Source organism: Phallusia mammillata, chromosome 3 (assembly GCF_965637545.1).
Source record: "Phallusia mammillata chromosome 3, kaPhaMamm4.hap1.1, whole genome shotgun sequence".
Classification (NCBI taxonomy): Eukaryota; Metazoa; Chordata; class Ascidiacea; order Phlebobranchia; family Ascidiidae; genus Phallusia; species Phallusia mammillata.
In genome coordinates this window covers 15,049,496-15,061,258 of record NC_137254.1, presented here as the reverse complement: position 1 = coordinate 15,061,258, position 11,763 = coordinate 15,049,496, and the positions used below count along the sequence as shown (strand labels likewise).

General features: G+C 37.3%; 2 long non-coding RNA genes across 2 annotated transcripts; one reads left to right on the top strand and one right to left on the bottom strand.

The window, feature by feature from the left end:
* The first annotated feature begins 5,468 nt into the window (after positions 1 to 5,468).
* LOC145220413 (uncharacterized) lies at positions 5,469 to 6,205 on the top strand. Its single transcript, XR_013858144.1, has 2 exons — positions 5,469 to 6,047; positions 6,113 to 6,205. It is a non-coding gene; the product is annotated as an uncharacterized LOC145220413 (long non-coding RNA).
* A 2,653-nt stretch (positions 6,206 to 8,858) lies between these two features.
* On the bottom strand, positions 8,859 to 10,645 carry LOC145220425 (uncharacterized). The gene is made up of 2 exons (XR_013858166.1): positions 10,435 to 10,645; positions 8,859 to 9,689 (listed from the first exon to the last, which is right to left on the bottom strand). It is a non-coding gene; the product is annotated as an uncharacterized LOC145220425 (long non-coding RNA).
* Positions 10,646 to 11,763: the final 1,118 nt, after the last annotated feature.

The following is an 11,763-nucleotide window of genomic DNA, read 5'->3' as shown; positions in this document are numbered from 1 at the left end:
TGTGTCGTTTTTGGAACTCCCTGCACACTTAAAAAACTACCATTTGGCCCCGAAAAAAAAAGTTTGAGAACCACTGGTCCTGAGATTCTTTCACACATCTCTCGCAGCAATTCCAAATGTAGTTTTATAGCGATCCTTTACTACACTGACAGAACAGAAGTAAGGGTCCATGCTCCAGTTGTTCACCAGCAATTAAAAATCAATCCCAAAGTGCATGTCACTCAGAGAATTCATCTTCGACGTTGTAATCCAGTATCGCGCTCCACGTTGTGAAAGTACAAAGTATCATTACTCGTTTGAGCAGTATTAAATAGACCCGTTTCACGATAGAAATAACTTGTTGACTTGATCAGGCTTCTGGAGTAAAAACACCAGTGAAGTTTGTTTACCTGTCCAGTATAACATTGCTCGCTGTCCTTATACGATCCACACAAGCACAGACCGAAAGCAAACGTGTGTTGGATGCTTTGAGATTCTTTAGAGCTTTCCAAACATTTATATTGGGATACAGCTATTTGTACCTTGGTTGCCGCACGCTACTGTGTGCGAACCAGTTATGAGTTTCCGCGACGATGAATTCCATATTACGTGGTAGCGTTTTCAATGTATCTGATAAACTTCTCAAAACGACCTAATGGTAAAAATAAATAACCGATTAAATGTTATTACAGCAAATTACACTTTGGAAAACAACGATTTCTAATTCTGTAATAAAAAAAAAACGCAAGAAATTGACACTGGAATGCAATGAATCGCACACACATGCAATTGTGAAGGTATTTAGGCTCATACGCTGTAAAAAGCAAAAGAAAACTTTGATTGTGCACCAAATATTAATCATACGACTTGCCCCAAAACAAGTCGTATTATATGCGGGAAGTCCAGTTAAACAACCAGAAATGTACGTCAAGGTTTTCATGCACTGCACAGATTTTTCAAAAGTTTGTGGAATGCTTGATGCTAATAAAGCACAAGCCGAAATAAACTAACTCGTGTGGCAAGTAAAATTATTCACCGCGTTGTAACCAGTGGCGAAACAGCCAGCACCAAGCAGGATAAAGTAAAATCAATTTGTGACTTGTGAAGGATGTAAAGGAAAGTAAGAAAGTCGGAGCGGATAATCAAAGAGCCGATGAGTGGAAAACCGTTTTAAGGCGGAAGAAGATAAACAAAACAATAAATTCAAGACTGGAAAGTCTACCCTAGATATTGGAAAAAATAGTAATCTTACCCACATATTTCCTCCTGCATCTAACAGTTATGGGGCGTATCAAAAATAAAAATACACGGTGAAAAATCTTTTAAAGTTTAATAAGGCCAGTTAGATCGTGGAAAGAATTAAAATTAAACAAATTAAAATATTAACCGGTTTAAAAAAACGCAAACCGATCTGGACCAGATAATTTGACCGAACCGGAACAAAACCTCAACACAAAAATACACATTTTTAAAAACTAAACAAACCCGGAACCCTAAGATTGATCTAGTCCTAAAATGCTACACTGCAGTTTTTTAACGAAAATACTTAACTATGACAAGCTAATTATTAAACTCAATTAACTAACATTCGCGGTTCTTGTGGAAGAATCACAAAATGAAACCAGCGGTGTCTTCTAACTTTGTGGCCAAATCTTGCTTTTCACCAGTGCAGAAAACGCTTTGCAGGAATTAGACACATTCAAAATAAGTTTTGTTGATGATAAGACTGGGGCGGACTCGTGCTAGGGTGCTGCAGCACCCCCTGGATATTTTTACTTAAAATTCATACCACAATCTTACAGATAAGTTCCATTATACTTATTTTTTTATTCTTTAGCAATATATGATACGTATAATTTCCGCCTTAGACGGCATTATTTTCCCTTTTGTAATAAAAAATATGGATTCTATTTAAATAAGGTAATAGGTGTGTTAAATAATCAAAAAAATTGAAATGACACTAAAAGATGTTCAACTGGAACTGCTCTGCAAGACACAAAAATACCATGTTTTAGCGGATTTAAAAAGTGCATATGGTTTTGTTGACATTCGTTTTATCTACCAAATACACAATTTAATGTTAGCCGTCGAATTCCATTCACTCCACATGAAATTAAATATATTTGCTTTCATTTTTGGTGTCATGATTATGATTGTATCACACATGAACACATGTTCATTCGTACTTCAATAATTTCTAATCTTAACTTGTTTTTCAGCAAAACAAAAGCGCAACCACGTAGCGGTAGCGATAAACGACGTAAGAGCTTGTGCCCTGTGGCGAAATGCAATCAAACTCATGTTAATGTCACTAACCACCGAAAGAAACATCCCGATGTTCCAAAGGAACACTTCTTTGACAACAGAGCGAAAGAAAAAAGGGGGTTGCTACAAAAAATACAACGGATGCAAGTGCTGCTTTGGCGGTGAAACTATTTAAGGCTTGAACATTATCGACAGAAGCACAATAAACAAATTGATAAAAAAGTGAACAATTTGAAACAACCTTAATCTTAATTAGCAACTCCATTGTGACGTAATTTTTGTTACGCAATAATGTACACGAGTGTAAACAGCAGACGGCATCATTTGTGTATTTTGTTTACTTGCACAGCGACGGGCCAAACACAATAACATGCAGTAATATTGTGAAAATCAAAAAAACTTTGTGGCACAGCCCCGAAACGAAGCGGTTGTAAATACGGTAAAACACAACAGGAATATAGAAAAAATAGATATAAATGAGTCGAAAAAGGTCGAAGTATTTCATTTAGACAACAAAAATTGTCATGTTTCATTTAAGTAAATTTAGTCACAGTCAGCGTTTTCAACATATTCTATGACACTTCACGGATTATTGTCACACAAAAAAACTAGCCATACAGCTTTTATTGGTATCATAACTAACAAATGTAACAACCACATTACTTTGGTTTCAGAACTTGTTCATTTAAACATCTTTCTTGAATTTTTATGTACAGACTATTAATTGCATTTTAGTTTCTTAACTGCCATAATTGCTGCTTGCTGGCAAATAGCTTACAATTCCTTTTTTAAGTGCAAAACTCCTTCAAGCTTTAAAATTTACAACACTCTCACTTAAATTTAAACCATATGATTAAATCTTGTGCTTCCTTTTTACAACCAAAATGAATCATAAAGTTATAGTTTGGGCATGATAATTGATTAACTAAGAAACTGTTTTTCTATTTAGTACTAGCACTGCAAGTGCAAGTCTTTTGGAAATAATGGTGTTCCTAACAAAGGTTTGCATCCTTTTCAGTGTTTAAAAGAACCGTTTTGCCTTTGGAAGGACTCATGGAAAGCAAAAAGGATTTTTCATCCTAGTAATTTAACTTGTCAAAACATCATCTCTAGATTAATTATTTTCAAAGTAATCATGAACATCAGATCTACAGAAACATTTTCATTTGAGTAACTAGCTTTTCTTTGTCAACAATAGGATGTGCTTGGTGTCACTACTATCTTGTCTGTAGAATGTTCATTCTTAAGAAACACTTCCTGTGAAGAAATTTAGCAGCTACTGTTTAGACAAACAGTACGTGTTGTCCATTATATCAAAATCCACACTTTAAATTGTCTTCACTCAGGTATTTCAAAATTCCTGTTGCTTCTGCAGTTCTGCATTTGATATTGCCTGAATTTCAGTGAGGCATTTAACTTCACAGTCACAAATTTATTTTTTCTTTAGTAGCATTAAGAACTAAAACTGAGTATTTCTTGTTGTTGCTTATTCCTGCATGACATATTTGGAGTAGCAAATGTTTTGTCCCATACTTTCATAAAACGTTTTAATTCAGTTATTTATTATAAAGGTTAATTGTGACTTTTCAAGGTGTTAGATGACCTTTTTTTTTCTTTTTCAAGGTGTGAAATACACTTATTTAATTCAATGATAACTGTAAAAACTGAAACCCACTTACAGTCATCTTAAAAAGTCACGACCAACAGTCAAGCAATAAATTTATTGATAGCAAAATAATTATTTAACTGCACTCACCGTCGAACTTAAATATACAGTACATGGGTTTGGCTTTGGAGCTCACTGACGCGAAGCAGACAACACAACTAGCACGGGAGGGGCTGCGCGAGCCACAGCCCCCTGTCGCCTATTTCGCACGGCATTAGCTTTTCCAAGTGCGCATGCGCACAACTGAAAACGTCACGAAACTGGACCTGCAGCTCCACCATAGATAACATACTAATGGCATATTTTTTTCAAAGAAAGGGGAAAAAAATGCCGATCAAGGTGGAAATTATAATTATTAACTTACATATTGCTAAAGAATAAAAAAAGTATAATGAAAGTTATCTGTAATACTGGAATATTATATAGGAATAGTAAAAATAAAAATATGTAAGGGGTGCTGCAGCTCCGCAGCCCCCTCGCACGAGCCGCCCCTGACCACAACAAAAGTAAGTAGGGACGAATTCTGCATCCGCTGGGACATTTTATTCCTATCTGGCAACTCTGTCAAGTTTTATTGAATTTCTGACAACAGACTATCCAGACATAGAAGTCAAGAAGTTGCAGCATTATGTTGAATGGTGGCTTGCAAAGCAAAGAAAGCAGAAAGGGAAACCTGAACAATACGAAAAAGGCAGAAAAAAGCTCAAGGATCTCGACACGCCATATAAAGCAATTTTGCAATAACAGATAAAACAACAAGATCATATGTGCTGGAAGAGCGTTTGTACAGCAAAGTAAACGCTTAAAAGCATACATTTGGTTTTGACATGTACTGCGTTCGCTTAAACCAGGGGTCATCAAACTACTGCACGCGGCCCAGGTACGGCCCGCCACCATGTTTTTGCTTTGCCAAATCGTACTTAAAACTTTGCAACATTCAAAGATTTTTCCCTGGAAAAGTTTTCCTGCAACGACAAAATAAAATGATTAGACATACCAGGGGGCAGTGAGCTTAAACACACAAGCATCTAGTTAATTGTTTCACCATTAACTATTTACATTAATATGATTTACAACACCACACATGCTGATACCTATCATCAGGTCAATGACCGCCTACAACCATTCTTAATGATCTACAAACCGCTTAAAAGTCCCAAAAAGTATCTTGTTTTTTGTGAAAAAAACGGCTCTAGAAGCGCAAAATGTAAATCAAGCAATTATAGCCATATTCGCTCTATATTACATTATTAATTACGAATAATGTCCACATGTCTTGCGAGCTCTGCAGTTTTTTGCAACAATTCTGGCCAAAAATAGATTGTCCCAATGTTTACAGTGCTTGATGTATATATGGCCTTTGCTTCTTGGATGACCAGATCATCCGTTAAGCTGCTCTCTATTTTCATTTTCTTGGCAATGGTTGGTGGTTCAGCATCTTCCATCCATTCCGCTTCCACAAACCTTCTCTTCATTGGACGTACGTCCTCTGACTTTGCGATCCTTTCTAACGGGTGTGTCATGTTCGTTGTAATGTAAGCGCATGTTGCTTCTGTTACATCGCCTTGTACATATGTTTATGTTTTCTGTGTTTCCCGCCAGTAGTCTTGATTCCTGTGTATGACGCAGTGTTGTGCCACCTGCAACATTGTTTGTCACACTATCGGTGATTGTGATGTCACAACTTTGGCATTGTTTATTGGTATCACGTCTTGTAAGCGAGACCGGCTCGTGTTTATTAGTGACTGGCACTTACAGCGTCTGCATGCGTTTTTTAACTGGTCAATTATGTTTGTTTTTTGTGTAACGAACAGGAAAATTATGCTGTTTAGAAACTGAATCGTCCAATGTTTGACTTGAATATTTAGTGATCGGTAAGCATATGTTAAACCTTGTTGTTAACCTTTTGGATTTGAATTTATGTGAAACCTGTATTCAGACGTGAATTCCGCCGTCGTCCAACCCGTGTTATTCTGAACCGAACTGTGTTATTCCGGTAAGATTATTGTTGCTTAAAGTTTGCCGTCCGTCACTAGTGTGATTAAGTGATGTTTATGTGTGATGTTATTAGATGCTGTGTTTACACACCTTCTACTGATCGCTTGCATTTAAACGACTCCAGTCCTCTAATAGTTTGGTAAGCGTAAATGTCATTGAAATTCGACTTCTGTTGCCTTGTCTTAATTTGAACATTTTTTGTAGAAACCGCCTTTTGACCCTTGTACTCGCCGTGCTGCTATACTCTCGAGCGCCATCTATCGGCCATATTGTAGAATAAAAGAGTTCGTTATATAGCTCTTGGCGTCTTGGAGTTAGAGCGCAAGGAAAGGCGCGTTAAAGACAGTTTTAGGAACACAAGCGATCGCCCCTGCTGTGCTGTCTGGAGGCGCATGGAGTCACGCCTTCCGATAACAAAAGACAGCGCAACATCGTTTCAAACTTCTGGACACTTGAACACCCACGGCTTGTTGATTGACGTCAAGCTTGGAAAACTTCACAATGGAAACTGACAAAGGCGTCATTACTGCGCCGGACAAGGACAAAATTTCCAGTTGTACATACGCTTGGCAACAAGCTTGTTTGCGAGTTGAAGAATTAATGCTAAAAACCGAAAATGTCACCCTCGTAAAGGAGTTTGTTCTAGTGATTGAAAGAACCTTCAGCGATCTCGTCGCCGCGTATGCCCCTTTTGAGGAAGGTAACGAAGCCATGTCTCTAGCACGACGGGCATGCCAACAGGATAAACGTGAACTTGATTCCCGTGTACAGGAATGGTTCGTAAACGTCGAGAAGTCTGCGGGTCGCCACGAAACTCGATCGAGTTACACGTCCAGCTCCCATCTCGGTTCGGCAAGTACTCGAACGTCCGGTTCGACGGATAGTTGCCGAAGGGCGGCCATGGTGCGGATGCGCGTAGCTCGCTTGTCGCGACAGCAACTCGATGAAGATGTCGCGCTAGAGAACCAACAGGCTGACATGCGAGCTAAGCAGCAGGTCGCTTTAGCTGAGCAGCAGGCTGCTTTCGCAAAGCAGCAGACTGCCCTCGATGCCAAACGAAGAATAAAAATGATGGACAACGAAGTCGCGTTAGCCCAAGCCGAGGTCCTTGCTTGGGACGAGGAGTTGGAGAACGAAAGTAGACCGGTCGTGCACAAACCATTTCTATTTGAATAAGGTTGATGTCAGCTTAGGAATCTTAAAGCCATAAGCTCTATATTGTTAAACAAATTTGTACACTGAATATTTTAATTTGTAAAATCAAAAATGGGAGGTGCCACACAAGCTGCAAAGTTGGACAAGATGTTACAAGCATTAGAGGAAATTAAGAAGCGACAGGATAAGTTTGAAACACAAATGGAGCAGGTAGAATCTAATCCTGTTTCCACTTCTTCAAAAGGTGTTCCAACAGAAGACCTACAAAAGGAGGTAAAGGCGATGAGAACTACCCTATCTGCCCTAGAAGAGGAGATGCGAAGCTTCTCAAGAAGGATTACTGACTGCGAGCAAACCATCGATGACCTCGAGCAGTACGGAAGAAGGAACTGCCTCATCCTCCATGGAGCAAAAGAAATTCCAAAGGGGAGTTATGCTAATCTAATTGACTTCATCCTAAAAATATTTAACTCTAAACTAAGATTAAACTTCCCAGTCACTGCCATGGATATTGACATTGCTCATGTCCTGCCGGCAAAAAAGGGTACTCCCTTGATTATCAAATTTGTTAGAAGATCTGTAAGGAACTCAATATTTTTTAGCAAAAGACATCTAGCTGGAACTGGCCTAACGGTTACGGAATCACTAACAAAAAGAAGACTACATCTGCTGCGAAAGGTTCAGGAGAAAGTGGGAATGAGGTCAACCTGGACCAGCAATGGAACCATCTTCATTATCATAAATGATAAAAAAAAGGTGATACGTAGCCTAGAAGATCTGCAGTCCATTGCCTAGAAAGTGTTTACTTACCCTATGTATATATGTACATTCTTAATTTGTAGTATTTAGCACAAAGTGTGCTAGCTCCCTCCCTGTCTGTTGTAATAGTGTACTGGTTACCTATCTAAAATAATTGAGCACTGGCTTTTCATAATGTTGACTAAAGGAGTATATAGAGAGCAACAAAAGGATGCTCAAACTAATGAATATTATTCTGCCAGCGACAAACCATATGATGCAAACATGCAACTGCCTTATACCTCCATATCGCAGCCCGAGTTGTTGAATCTGTTTAACTCACCTACACCAGACACCAATGCTATTAATAAACTATTTACTGACCCGAATAATGATACCCTCCTTGACCAAAGTGACAATACCTTAAACACTGATGATGATTTTTCATCCTGCAATTATGTTCTGTCCACTCAAATTGCAACAAATGCTTCTTCCAAAAATAGTTTCTCAGCTATGTGTGTCAATATAAGATCATTGGCAAACCCTAGAAATTTTTCAAAGCTTGAATCCCTTATTGCAAATATGAATATTAAACCCACAGTTATTTGTGTTAATGAAACCTGGATAAAACAAAATAACCCTGGTATTCATTGCTACCTCCCCGGATACAACTTTATTTCCAATAGTCGTGTTATCACAACAGGAGGAGGTGTAGGTCTTTACGTTGACAACAAAATACCACATTCTGTCTGCAACGACCTAACTATAATGAAAGAAAAAACTTTTGAATCACTTTTTATACAATTTGAATTTTCTAACACAAAAATAGTTTGTGGAACCATCTACAGATCACCAGGACAGGACGGCAGCAGCTATAATGACTTCCATAACACATTAACTGCTTCGCTTTCAAAAATAAGCAAAATGCGGCTACCCACATATATATTAGGTGACTTTAACTTTAATCTTCTGGATACTAACAATATTCATGTAGACAACTTCACAACATCACGTTTTGAAAACTCCTTTATTCCCTTAATAAACAAACCCACAAGGATCACTGGCACAGTTAGCACATGTATTGATCATATATGGACAAATAACCATAAGCACAAAACAATCAGTAGCATTTTACTTGATGCAATATCAGACCACTTGCCAATTATGGTTTGCACAAATGTGAAAACAAAACATAATAACATGGTACCAAGGCAACGAAACTTTTGTAACAAAAACATTGAGAAATTCAAAACAAATCTTTCTGACATAGACATTTCTGGAGTAATGACCCAAAATGACCCAAACCAGGCCTACAGTTTATTAACTCAGCTCATTGGTCAACAATTTGTAAATTGCTTCCCCTTTAGCCCCACAAAATCAGAACACGAAACACAGGTATGGTTTGATCAGGAACTCCAAAATATACAAATGCTGAAGCAAAGGTCTTACAAAAAATATATGAACAAAAAGACAGAATGTAGAAAAGAAAAATATAACAAAATACGTAACTTGTATACACACATGTTGACTAAGAAAAAACAGGAACACTATCACAAATTGTTTACAAGCACTAAACAGAACACCAAAAGGACCTGGGCCACAATCAATAAGCTGCTTGGCAGGGTGAAAACAAAATCATCCAGTCCGATGATAATTGATGGATGTATTACAACTGAACCCAAGAAAATAGCAAACCATTTTAACCAATATTTTGGCACAGTTGCAAAGAACCTGGCTGTAAAACTAAATCCACCAAAGAAACCATTTCACTCATACTTGTCAAAAGACTGCCCCAATTCCATGTTTCTGTACTCAACCTGTCCTGGTGAAATCGTTCAAACCATCCAGTCCATGCAACCAAAACTAAGTTGTGGATTTGATGAGATCCCTGTAAAAGTGATTAAGAACTTCAGTGAAAATATTATACTTGCCCTTAGTCATGTAATTAATTTATCCTTCCGTACTGGTACTTTCTTAACTGATTTTAAACAGGCAAAAGTCATTCCAATCTATAAAAAAGGAGATCGAAAATTAGCATCAAACTATCGGCCAATAAGCCTGCTCTCAAACCTGTCAAAGGTAGTAGAAAGATTGGTTTACAATAGAGTATACTCATTCTTAATAACAACGAACTTTTTTTCCAACTCCCAGTTTGGATTTAGAAAGCAACACTCGACAAGCCATGTAACAACTAAATTAATAGCGGAAGTAAGTGAGAATTTAAACAATAAAAATCACACATTAGGCATATTCCTAGATTTGTCAAAGGCATTTGATACAATTGATCATAAAATTATGTTAAAAAAACTATATGCATGTGGTATTAGAGGGGTGGCGCTTGACTGGTTTGAGAGCTATCTTGGAGGCCGATCACAGCATGTTTTCTATAATGATTTTATATCAACTAATAAACAAGATATTTCTTTAGGAGTTCCCCAAGGTTCCATTCTTGGTCCTCTGCTTTTTATTATATATGTTAATGACTTCCCAACTTGCCTACATTATAGCACTCCATTAATGTTTGCTGATGACACGACTATTATAGTAAGTGCTAAAACTAAAGACGAACTGGAAAAAAAAGCTAATTTAGAAATGGAAACCATACATGACTGGTTAGTTGCCAACAAACTTACCCTAAATATAAGCAAGACAAAAACACTGGTGTTCCATTCAAGCGGACATCCTACAATAAATGTAGCCATCAAAGGCCAGAGACTGGAACAGGTTAAATCACTGTCATTTTTAGGTATAATTCTTAATGAAAGACTATCTTGGAAGGAGCATATCAATAAGCTTTACCAGACATGCAAGCGTAACCTTGCAATAGTAACAAAGGTAAAAAATTACTTACAAAAAGACACACTATTAAGCCTCTACCATTCCCTCATCATGTCACACATTCGATACTGCATAATAAACTGGCATCATGGTCAATCAGTTCTTGTTTCAAAATTACAGGGTATCTGTAGTAAATTTATTAAAATCATTTTTGGTGTAAGGGGCTCTAAAAACATCGAACATATAATGCGAAATAACGGCTTGTTAACAATAAAGCAGCTATATATGCTTGAAATATTAACGTTTATGTATAAGCATAATAACAACATGCATCCAGCCATATTTGCTGATTTTTTTTAAAGTAAGTCATAAAAGCATTAACACACGTGCCAACTCAAACTACCTCAAACCTTATTATGGCAATAGTGTCAATCAGCAATCAATGCAATATATTGGTCCAAAAGCTTGGAATGACATTCCCGACCAACTTAGGAATGCAAACTCTACAAGACAGTTCATCACAAACGTCACTGCGTTTTGTTTGCACGAGTTTTGAGCACCGATTAGCTATTTTTTTCTTGTATTTTGTTTTGCATGTGCACATACACAAATAGTATTATTTTCAACACACATCGTAGTACAGTGTTTACATTCTACCTGTTGCCGCATTAATTGCACGTTATATTGTTTTACCTTTGCACCACTTGCTGGCTCGGGTATGGCCCTACGCTGGAACATAAGTCTTTTTCACGATTGCCACCTTTTGTACAGTCCTGTTTAAGTTAAACTACTCTCACCCGCACGCTTGCAGTGTTCTTATTTATACTAGCACAAACTTCTGAATGTTATTTTTTTTTTTACCGAACACAAGTTGTTTTCACGAAAACATTTTCTACTTGAAGTGGTGTAGTCTTGTACATGTGTTGCTAATTATTGCATTGCCTTTGTCCTGGAACCAGTTAACTGCTGCTGTTTGTTTGTTGTTGCAGGACTATCATAGATTAAACCATCCTTCTGTCTTCATAGAAAACGGCTGTGCTGACAACGAGCTATTCAAATTTGAATTATTCATTGCAATATTTCATTGCTGTTTGTTCTTTTTTTGTGTGTTTTTTCTTCTTTTGGGTTTATTGTTTATGCTTTATTATTACTATTATTATTATTTATTTTTGTACTTCTTTGGA